The sequence below is a fragment of the Phyllobates terribilis genome, unplaced genomic scaffold (genome assembly GCF_046119375.1).
Source record: "Phyllobates terribilis strain yellow unplaced genomic scaffold, ASM4611937v1 Scaffold_1__5_contigs__length_1240528914, whole genome shotgun sequence".
NCBI classification, from domain to species: Eukaryota; Metazoa; Chordata; class Amphibia; order Anura; family Dendrobatidae; genus Phyllobates; species Phyllobates terribilis.
In genome coordinates this window covers 911,225,699-911,237,712 of record NW_027362761.1, presented here as the reverse complement: position 1 = coordinate 911,237,712, position 12,014 = coordinate 911,225,699, and positions in this window count along the sequence as shown.

Here is a 12,014-nt window from a genome sequence, read left to right as displayed (position 1 = left end):
CGCTCACCATCTTGGTGGAGTCCTCAAAGTTTTGGAGGATGGCACAGATGTCTGACATCCATGCCCACTTCTGAGGTCTTATGTGTGGAGGCTGACCTGAATACCAATGGCCTTGTTGATGCTGGTAGTCAAGAACTGACCCCTGCTACTCACACATCCTTCCCAACATCTGCAATGTAGAGTTCCAATGAGTGGGGACATCACACCAGTCGGTGAGCTGGAAGCTGCAAACGCTGCTGAAACACGGCAAGGGCGGCGAAAACTGTAGCTGACTTTCTAAAATGGTGCACTTTGACAAGCAGATCCGGCAGATCCGGGTAGGTTTTTAGAACCATGAGGTTCAGCACATGGGCCAGGCATGGTACATATGTGAGCTCGCCTTGCCTCAGAGCTGCCACCAGGTTCCGGCCATTGTCACACACGACCATGCCTGGCTGTAGGTGCAGCGGTGTCAGACACAGATCTGATTGCTCATTCAGAGCTGTCCACAACTCTTCAGTGGTGTGCAGTTTGTCACCCAAGCATATTAGCTTCAGCACAGCCTGTTGCAGCTGGGCCGAGGTAGTGCTACAGTGCTTCCAGCATGTGACTGATGTGGTAATTTCAGAGATTGAGGCTGAAGAGGAGGAGGTACAGGAGCTGTACAATGTGGGGGTAACCCTGATTGACTCAGGGCCCGCAATCCTCGGCGTCAGGAGGATGTGTTCCGTCTCAAGGTCCAACTGGGTCCCGGCTTCCACTATATTAATCCTATATGCCGTTAGCGAGATGTACCGTCCATGCCCACGAGCACTTGTCCACATGTCCGTGGTTAGGTGGACTTTCCCAGTAACTGCATTGTTGAGGGCACGTACTTGTGTTATGCGAGGACGGCACACCTGGAGAAATAGTGGAGGCTGGGGACCGAGTACCGAGGGACGGCCGCCGCCATCAGGTTGCGGAAAGCTTCAGTCTCCATGAGTATAAAAGGCAACATTTTGAGAGAAAGCATTCGCAAAATGAGTAAATTTAATAGTGTGGCCTCTGAGGCGTTGGCTGCGTATTTGCGCTTGTGTTCCAAGGACTGGGGTAGGTACAACTAAACGATGCACTGGGACAAGGATGTGGACGTTGCTGATGGTGCGAGTTGAGAGTGTCCAAAGACAGGTGCAGGGCAGGAGGCATCCTCACATGTGCCATGGACAGGGGATTGACGTGCACGCACAACAGCGCTAGAAGCAGTGGTGTCACCCGCAGACACTGTTTCTGGACCCTGGCATTCGGCCCACCTAGTGTGGTGCTTTGCTGCCATATGCCTGATCATGCTGGTGGTGGTCAGGCTGCTAGTTTTGCTACCCCTGCTGATGCTGGCCTGGCAGATGATGCAAATGGCCTTTTTGGGGTTATCTGCAGTCTTAAAAAAAACAACCAGACTCGGTAAGACCTAACGGATGTATTGGCAAATTCCGTTGTGTTGATGTTCCGGGGAACGATTGCCTGCCTTGTGTCTGAAGCCACCACAGTGCTTGTTCCTGCCTGTTGTGGTGCTACGCCTCCCTCCCCCTCTGTGCTGCTGTCCTCTCTCTGCATGTCCCCCTGCCAGGTTGGGTCAGTGACTTCATCATCCACCAACTCGTCTTCCACTTCCGCACCCTGGTCCTCCTCCTGACTTTCTGGCAATTGTGTCACATCATGATCATTCACCTCTTGCGACAGTAATTGCTCTTTCCCTCTGTCACCTTCGTGTGACCGTGGCTGCTCAAATATTTGGGCATCGCTACACACATTCTCCTCTTGCCCCGCTTAAAGCTGGCCAGGCGAGAGGCCCAAATCAATAAATGAAAAAGTGAACAGCTCTTCGGAGTGTCCAAGTGTGGGATCAGTTGTCCCCGGGCACTCAGTATGGTGGGAGGAAGGAGGATCAGGGTGAGGAATATGCGGTCCAGACTCACAGCTACTGAGACTTGACCGTGTGAAAGACAGTGTGGTGGTGGTGGTGGCAAAGTGACTGGAAGCATTATCTGCTATCTAACCAACAACCTTTTGACACTGCTCTGGGTTCAATAGTGGTGTACTGCGGTCCCCTAGCAATTGGGACAGGAAGGTCGGGCGACAAGATGTAGGTGTTTGTTGTGGCACAATTTCAGTTGCCTACGGCCTCGGCCTCTGCATGCACCATCACAATCACGTCCACTTCCCCGTCCCTTACCACGCTCCTTGCCCATTTTAAATGGAGAACAATATTTTCCACGTTCACTACAAAAGCCTGGATTTGAACCGCAGCTATATGTGATACGTCTGACGGACACCCACAGTTTTAAATAGCGGCCCTGTAGTTTACTATTCTTCACAGAGATCACGTGTGAATAGCTTCACTGACACACTGATGCAAAGCTCTAAATGTAGGACAATATTTTTCACATCTGACGGGCACCCACGGTTTTAAATATCGATGCTGTAGTTTACTATTCTTCACAGCGATCACGTGTGAATAGCTTCACTGACACACTGACGCAAAACTCTACATGGAGGACAACATTTTCCACGTTCAATACAACTGGCTGGATTTGTAGCGCAGTTATATGTGATACGTCTGACGGACACCCACGTTTTTAAATAGCGGCCCTGTAGTTTACTATTCTTCACAGCGATCACGTATGAATAGCTTCACTGACCCACTGATGCAAAACTCTAAATGGAGTTCAATATTTTCAACGTTCACTACAAATGCCGGGATTTGAACCGCAGTTATACTGTATGTGATACGTCTGACTGACATCGGCAGTTTTAAATAGCGGCCCTGTAGTTTACTATTCTTCACAGCAATCACGTGTGAATAGCTCCACTGACACACTGATGCAAAACTCTAAATGGAGGACAATACTTTCCACGTTCAGTACAAATTTGTGGATTTTTATCGCTGTAATATGGGATCACGCCTGATGATGGAAAAGATCTGGCTGTATTCTGAAGTGCTAATCAGCAAATGGAGCACCAAAATGGTGTACTCTGGATTGCTTTTTAAGCAAATAATCAGGATTAAGATAAAAAAAATTTGCCCTGGCCCCTGATATCTGGGGCTATGTCTACGGATATCTGTAACAGCAGCAGCAGACAAAACGTGCAATGGACCATCTTGTGCTGTATACACTGCCACAAACCCTGCCTGCCTGCCTAACTCCTGCTATCACCGCTGAATATATGCAGCTTGATTTGATTAGTCCTCAGATGGACTGCTAGTTCAGATGGATTTATAGATATGTTTTGGAATACCTACACTAACTAATAAACAAGCAAATCTTTCCTTGACACAGCAGCACCTCTCCCTACTCTGCCTGTTTCCAGATTAGACTGTGATGAGCATAGGGGCACCAGGTCTTATATACACCTGATGACGCTATGCGGTCAGCCAATCACTGTAATGCCACAACCAACATAGCTACGGCATTACAGTGTGTGGCAGGCAATCCCTGCATGTTCATTAGCTCTCTAAAGAGCACCAAACATGCAGGGAGGGGACCTGAGCTCCCGCTGAGCAACCTGGAAATACTCAGCGAGTGCCGAGCATGTCGAGCACAGTGATGCTCGGGCGAGTACCGAGAAGTGGCGAGCACACTCGTTCATCACTAATAAGCTCTTCTTTGATGTGATTTGTGGTAATAAATTAGCTTAGAGGAGCTCAGTAATAGATGTATAAAAGAAAAACAACCCCCCCCCCCTCCAGAACTAGTTCACTGACAGGTTCTTAATTTATCTAATTCTACAACCAGAAACAAGCAAGGAAGCAAACAGCATTAAAAGTCAATCGGTGCAATATTTTTAATTAATCCCAATTGGAAACATTTTTTTACCCAAACAACATACATTTAAGTAAAAAAAATCCAATATCCTTTAAAATGTAGTTGTCTCACATAAAAAGTGCTGTTTAATGTTTTAGATTTGTGAATGAGAGTCCTGTGTTTTTGAGAATGCTTCTAGTTAATATTTTACTTCTATGAAACCTGAGGTTTTGTCACTTGTTGATCCTTGTAACCAGGATGGAGGACAGTTTGCAAATATTTGGAGAAGGTTCATCATTAACCTGCTGAGGATAAAGTAGTCTGTAGTATTATATTAGATTCACTTGCAGAATAGTCCTGTCTTTATTAGTTTTCCTTGATGGTTTCACGAAATGTGTCCATTGATGACATAAATATATTATCAATATGCAAATAAGAAATTAGAACTATGAGAAATTATTACTATTGCCAAATGCAGACTATTAAGTAGAAAAAAACGTAACTTAAGTTCTGACGAATGCTGAACTTATTAGACCAGTAACAGTACATCTGCAAATTGTAAATGTGACTCGCTCCGTGTGGGGCTCCATGCACTTTTCTGCATAGTGGATGGGTGCACAAGCTGCCTGCTATTTACATGCATTTACATATCATACCTTTATTTAGCTGAAATGGTAAAATAACATTGGTTCTAATTTATCAAAAGTATCTAAAAGAAAAACTATCTTTGCTGCTCCTGCCAACTAATCAGGAATCAGATTTAGCTTTAAGTGTCTGCTTGCACGGACTAACGGACGGCACTAAACGACTGCCAGTTGGTAAACTGTTGCCTTTACCGATCAGAGCCTTTTACAAGCCTGTTTCCAAAGGCAGACCACAGTAAGCAATGCACACTGAACGATCTGTTATAGATCCGTAAGGGGGCTTTCACATTGCGTTCTGGCACCTGTTCAGTGGCCCCCATTGGGGCTTACATCCGAACTCCCCGCAAAACTGGATTCGGACGTATGCGCCAACAGGGCTATAATGTTGCCGACAGAGCGAACATGCGCTCTGACGTTAATCGTTTCAGGGCGTATACGTCTGATGGAGGCGAACACCCAGAAGGCATACACGACCAAAAATGATGCACGTCAAAGCTCACGTTTGCTTTGTCGGCAATATTATAGTCTATGGCCCTGCTGGCTCATATGTCCGAATTCCATTTTACAGGGGGTTCGGAAGTAAGCCCCGAAAAGGGTCACTGAACAGGGGCCAAAATGCAATGTGAAAGCCCCCTAATACATCGCTCAGAGCACATACTCTGCCATTGTTATCAGCAGTGCGAGTCCTGTTTATATAGGATGGTGCACCGCCAAGAATTATGATCTTTTGCGCTGTGCAAAAGATGATTTCACCCAATGAATGAGTTCATCAGGTGATCGAGAGATTGTTTACATGGCATAATAATCATGAAACGAGTGTTCCTAAGAACGCTCGTTTCACAATTATCTTTCAATATACTGTACATGCAGATTATTACTGGTTTGGTAAAATGAGAGCAGCACTTTGATTGGTAGCAAGGTGCAACAAAGACATTTTCTTTTTTAGGCATTATTGAGAAATCTGGTAAATTTTTTTTGTGTGTTTTTATACCAAGGACCTACAGCAATACAAAATTTGTATTGTTTTGTTTTTATTATATTTTATTTTAGTAGTTTTGCTGAAAAAAAGCTTGTGTTATGGAAATAAAAAAAAACATATTTGTGTTGCCACATTTGATATGCATAACCTTTTTATTTTTCCATTGATGTAGCCATATGGGAGCTTGATTTCTGCAGGACATGTAGCAATTTGTTACACTATTTTTTTAATATAACTGCTGTTGATGGAACAGTCACAGCTCATGCGCCCATGCATCCACTGGTGTCGCTGATACTTCCTATTGGAAATATAGTGATATTCCATCCTGCGGCGTTTCAGAAAAGAACATACATTAACCCCTGCAGGACATGCACTGTACACGTACGGTGTCATGGGAGGTGCGCTCCCGCAAACCACCGTAGATGTACAGCATGACGATCGCGTAGGCTCACGCAGAGTGCTGAGGCGATCAAAGGCAGGTGTCAGTTCTATAAGAGAGCTGACACCCTGAAGCAACGCCCATGATTGGTGCTAGCGCCGATCGCAGCCGTTTAACCCCTTTGATGCCACTGTCAATAGTGACAGTGACATCGATTGACATTGCAGAGGGAGGGATCTCCCTCTCTGCTCCGATCGGCAGAACGTGAGTGCGATCGCGTTGTGCCGATGTTCTCCATGGTGACCATGGTGCGGCAGAAAAATTGTTCAGAGCAGGATCTGACAAGCCTCCTCTCTGTCTGCAAGATGCTGATCTGATGCCCTGCAATGGAAAAGTATTGCAGAGTATCAGATCAGGGAAGGGAAAGTTGATGTCCTATCCTGGGACAAGATAAAAAAGTAAAAAAAAGTTTTAAAAAATATTGAAAAAAAAATCACAAAATAAAGAACATAAAAAAAGGAAAAAATAATTCAATAAATACATTTATTAAAAACAAAAATAAATAAATAAAATACACATATTTGGTATTGCTGCATCCAGAACGACCTATAAAACTTCCCACTAGTTAACCCCTTCAGTGAACACCGTAAAAAGAAATGTGGCAAAAAAACTATGCTTTTTCATCATACCACTGAACAAAAAGTGGAATAAAATGCAATCAAAAAGTTGAATTTAAATAATGTACGGTACTACAATATAATGGGCACTACAATGTTTGGGCACTACAATGTAAGGGCACTACAATGTACTAGGCACTACACTGGCAGATTTGCAATTTTTACTCAGCAACATTCACTGCTACTTGCTTCTTGCAAACACCCATGAAGTCAAAATTGTCACTACACCTGTAGATAAATTCCCAGAGAGGTGTAATTTCCAAAATGGGGTCACTTGAGGGGGTATTCTGCTTTTCTGGAATTTAGGAGCTCTGTATATGGAGTCTGCAAACTATTCTACAATAATTTATTCCCAAGTCCCGCCGTGTGGCTAAGCAGTACAGTATAGCCACATATGGGGTATGGGGCATTGCCACGTTCAGCAAAAATTGTGTGACAAATTTTGGTGCCATTTTTACCCATTTCCTCATGTGACAATGTAAAATCTGGGGCTAAAACAACATTTTTGTGGTAAAAATGTAATTATTTTTTTCTTCACTGCCCAATGGTGTAAGGCTCTGTGACACATCTGTCTTGTCAATATAATCACTACACCCCTAGATGAATTCATTGAGGTGTAGTTTGTAAAATGAGGTCACTTATGGGAGGTTCTGCTGTTCTGGCACCTCAAACAATTCTAGCAAAATGTGACATGGCGCCCTGATCCAGTAGTTTTCCACCACATATGGGGTATTGGTGTACTCAAGACAAATTTCACAACAAATCGTATGATCCATTATCTCCTGCTACCCTTGTGAAAATGAAAAATTTGTGGCAAAGGGAACATGTTTGTGGGAAAAATGTATATTTCAATTTCACGGCTCAGCGCTATAAAATTCAGTGAAGCACCTGTTCGCCCAAGATGCTCACTACACCTCTATATAAGTTCACTAAGGGGTGGGGGTTTACACTATCTAGCCACATCAGAAGCTCTGAAAACACGACATGGCGTCGACATGGCGTCCGCTGTCTATTCCAGCCAATTTTACGTTCCAAAAGTCAATTGCCGCTCGTTCCATTCCGTGCCATGTTCTGTGCCCAAACAGTAGTTTTTCACCCCATATGGGGTATCGGTGTACTCAAGAGAAATTGTACAACAAATTGTATGGTCCATTTTCTCCTGTTACCCTTGTGAAAATTAAATATTTGGGGCTAAAGCAACATTTTTGTATGAAAAATTTATTTTTTCATTTTCACATCTCAACGATATAAAATTCTGTGAAGCATCAGTGGGTTCAAGGTGCTCACCACACCGCTACATAAGTTCCTTGAGGGGTTTAGACTCCAAAATGGGGTGACTTTTGAGGGTTTCCACTGTTTAGGCACATTAGGGATTATGCAAACACAACTTGGCGTCCGCTATCTATTCCAGCCAATTTTGTACTCAAAAAGTCAAACGGCGCTCATTCCCTTCTGAGCCCTGCCGTGCACCCAAACAGAAGTTTTCCTCCACATATATATTGGCGTACTCAGGAGAAATTGCAAAACAAATGATATATTTCATTTTCTCCTATTACCCTTGTAAAAGTGCAAAATTTGGGACTAAATTAACATTTTTGTGGGAAAAATTAAAATGTTCATTTTTTCCTTCCATATTGCTATAATTCCTGTGAAGCGCCAAAGGGGTTAATAAACTTCTTGAATGTTGTTTTGAACACTTTGGGGGGTGCAGTTTTTAAAATAGTGTTACTTTTGGATATTTTCTGTCATATAGACCCCTCAAAGTCACTTCAAATGTGATGTGATTCCTAAAAAAACTGTTTTGTAAATTTTGCTGGAAAAATGAGAAATCGCTGATCAATTTTAGCCCTTCTAACTGAATCCTAACAAAAAAAACCTATGTTTCAAAAATTATGCAGATGTAAAGTATACATGTGGTAAATATTATTTCATAACTATTTTGTGTGATATAACTCTGGTTTAGGGGCATAAAAATGAAAAGCTTGAAAATTGAAAACATTTTTTACATTTTTGCCAAATTTCTGATATTTTCACACATAAACTCAAGTCATATCGAACAAATGTTACCACTATCATGAAGTACATTTTGTCATGAAAAAACAATCTCAGAGTCGCTAGTATCCGTTGAAGTGTTCCAGAGTTACTACCTCATAAAATGACACTGGTCAGAATCTAAAAAATTAACCGTGTCAGGTAAACAGGTTTCGAGGTGAAGTGCTTAAAAGCCACTAGGGACCGAGCCATTCTGGATACTAGTAAGACAGGCGGGTCCCAGCTTCTCCCTGCCCACTGCCCTGGATTGACAGGTCTCTGCCTACATCGCAGCATTTCAGATTCAAACATCCCTGGCTGAGATCAGGCAGCATGTAACACCTGTTGGGTTCTCTAAAAGAAGGTGACAAGCCTTCTTTACTATAAGAACTCTAAGGTCTCATTCAATTGTATGTTTTTGTTTTATTTTGTTTTGTTTTTCACAGGAGAAAAAATTGATTATTTGTCACCAGTGTGCTGGATCTTATTTTCATCTATTTTTGATGCAAGTGTCCATTTTTATCCTCAGTGAGGCATTCATTTTTCTGGTATGCAAAAATAAAAATTACAAGCTTTTCCTACCCATTAAAGGGAATCTGTCACCACTTTTTCGCTACCTCATCAGAGAGCAGCATGATGTATGGGTAGGGACTCTGATTCCAGTGATGTGTCATTTATTGACTACTTGCTGCAGTTTTCATAAAATAAGTGTTTTATCTGCTGCAGATCTTCCAGTTCTCTGAATGTGGAGCTTTGTATAATCATGTCCACATCACTGATTGGAAGATTTCTTTCCATGTACAGTGTACACAGAAAGCTGCTAATCAGTGCTGGTGGTTGGGAGGGAAATTTTTCTTTTTTAGGGCTGAGTCACCACTATTAGAAATCAGCAGCACATGTGATCTCACGATACACAAAATTGGAATGCAAGTAGACGTTTCACCGATGCCTTTAGAAGAATGTTCTAGTGGCTAGCCTATGAATCTCATATCGGGAAAAACAATACTGCAGCACATGTTGAACAAAAGAAAAAAAAAGGGCTGCAAGCTTTATACAGAGCAACTGTTTAATGAAGTATGGTTGTGGATTGTAAATCCATAGCATGTCATTTGATGCTGCAGATATTTACTGTGGATTTCACACTTTGCAATAGAGAGGATAAGTCTGGGTAAAACCATAGCGTAATGTACAACAAGCCTGCATGTAGTTTATGTAGATTTTGTACGTTTTTTTGTTTTTTTTTAAATGATTTCAATTTTCATTTTTTATGGACGTGCCCAATAGTTTAACGAAATAGGTATTATGCAATGGAGCAAAAGTTTTTCTCAATCAGTTAAATTGAAAAAAAATGTTTTTCTACAGTGAGAAAGATTATTCTAAATTGGACAACATTCAAGACAATTGACAATTTAGAAATCCCAAGGTCAGACTGGGCAATGCTCAGAGAAATTGCAGTAAAACAAAGAGCTACAGCTCAGACTCTAAATTCTTGATATGTACAGTGGGTACGGAAAGTATTCAGACCCTTTAAATTTTTCACTCTTTGTTTCATTGCAGCCATTTGGTAAATTCTAAAAAGTTCATTTTTTTCTCATTAAAGTACACTCTGCACCCCATCTTGACTGAAAAAAAACAGAAATGTAGAAATTTTTGCAAATTTATTAAAAAAGAAAAATTGAAATATCACATGGTCTTAAGTATTCAGACCCTTTGCTTAGACACTCATATTTAAGTCACATGCTGTCCATTTCTTTGTGATCCTCCTTGAGATGGTTCTACTCCTTCATTGGAGTCCAGCTGTGTTTAATTAAACTGATAGGACTTAATTTGGAAAGGCACACACCTGTCTATATAAGACCTCACAGCTCACAGTGCATGTCAGATCAAATGAGAATCATGAGCTCAAAGGAACTGCCCAAGGAGCTCAGAGACAGAATTGGGGCAAAGCACAGATCTGGCCAAGGTTACAAAATAATTTCTGCATTACTCAAGGTTCCTAAGAGTACAGTGGCCTCCATTATCCTTAAATGGAAGAAGTTTGAGACCACCAGAAGTCTTACTAGACCTGGCCGTCCAGCCAAACTGAGCAATCGTGGGAGAAGAGCCTTGGTGAGAGAGGTAAAGAAGAACACCAAGATCACTGTGCCTGAGCTCCAGTATGGAGATGGGAGAAAGTTCCACAAAGTCAACTATCACTGCAGCCCTCTACCAGTCAGGCTATTATGGCAGAGTGGCCCAACGGAAGCCTCTCCTCATTGCAAGACATATGAAAGCCTGCATAGAGTTTGCTCAAAAACACATGAAGGACTCTCAGACTATGAGAAATAAGATTCTCTGGTCTGATGAGACAAAGATAGAACTTTTTTGTGATAATTCTAAGCAGTATGTGTGGAGAAAACAAGGCATTGCTCATCACCTGCCAAATACAATCCCAACAGTGAAACATGGTGGCGGCAGCATCATGCAATGGGGGTGCTTTTTAGCTGCAGGGACAGGACGACTGATTGCAATTGAAGGAAACATGAATGCGGCCAAGTACAGAGATATCCTGGATAAAAACCTCTTCCAGAGTGCTCTGGACCTCAGACTTGGCCGAAGGTTCACCTTCCAACAAGACAATGACCCTAAGCACACAGCTAACATAACAAATGAGTGGCTTAAGAACAACTCTGTGACCATTCTTGACTGGCCCAGCCAGAGCCCTGACCTAAACCCAATTGAGCATCTCTGGGGAAACCTGAAAATCGCTGTCCACTAACGTTCACCATCCAACCTTACGAAACTGGAGAGGATCTGTGAGGAAGAATGGCAGAGGATCCCCAAATCCAGGTGTGAAAAACTTGTTGCATCATTCCCAAGAAGACTCATGGCTGTACTAGCTCAAACAGGTGCTTCTTCTCAATACTGAGCAAAGGGTCTGAATACTTATGGCCATATGATATTTCAGTTTTTCTTTTTTAATAAATTTGCAAAAATTTTACATAGTTTATAAGGCCGAAAAAAGACAAGCGTCCATCCAGTTCAGCCTATTTTTTGTGCACTGCAGCTATTCAGCAGCGTTGATCCAGGGGAAGGAAAAAAAAAACATGCGGTATAGGCCAATTTACATCATTGAGGAAAAATTCACTTCCCGACTCCAATCTGGCAGTCAGATTAAATCCCTGGATTAATTAACTATCACTAAGCATAAGATGTAATTTTATTGTTCTCAGGAAAGGCACCAGGCCTTTCTTGAACTCATTAAGTGAGTTGGACATCACCACTTCCTCTCCCAGAGCGTTCCAGAGTCTCACGGCTCTGACCGTAAAGAATCCCCTTCTATGCTGGTGCAGGAACCTCCTTTCCTCCAGACGCATAGTGTGCCCCCTCGTCTTTGTCACCATCCTTGGTATAAACAGGTCATGGGAGAGATCTCTGTACTGCCCCCTGATGTATTTATACATGTTTGTGAGGTCTCCCCTAAGCCTTCTCTTTTCCAACGTAAATAGGCCTAATTTTGACAACCTCTCTGGGTATTCTAGTCCCTCCATTCCCTTTATTACCTTA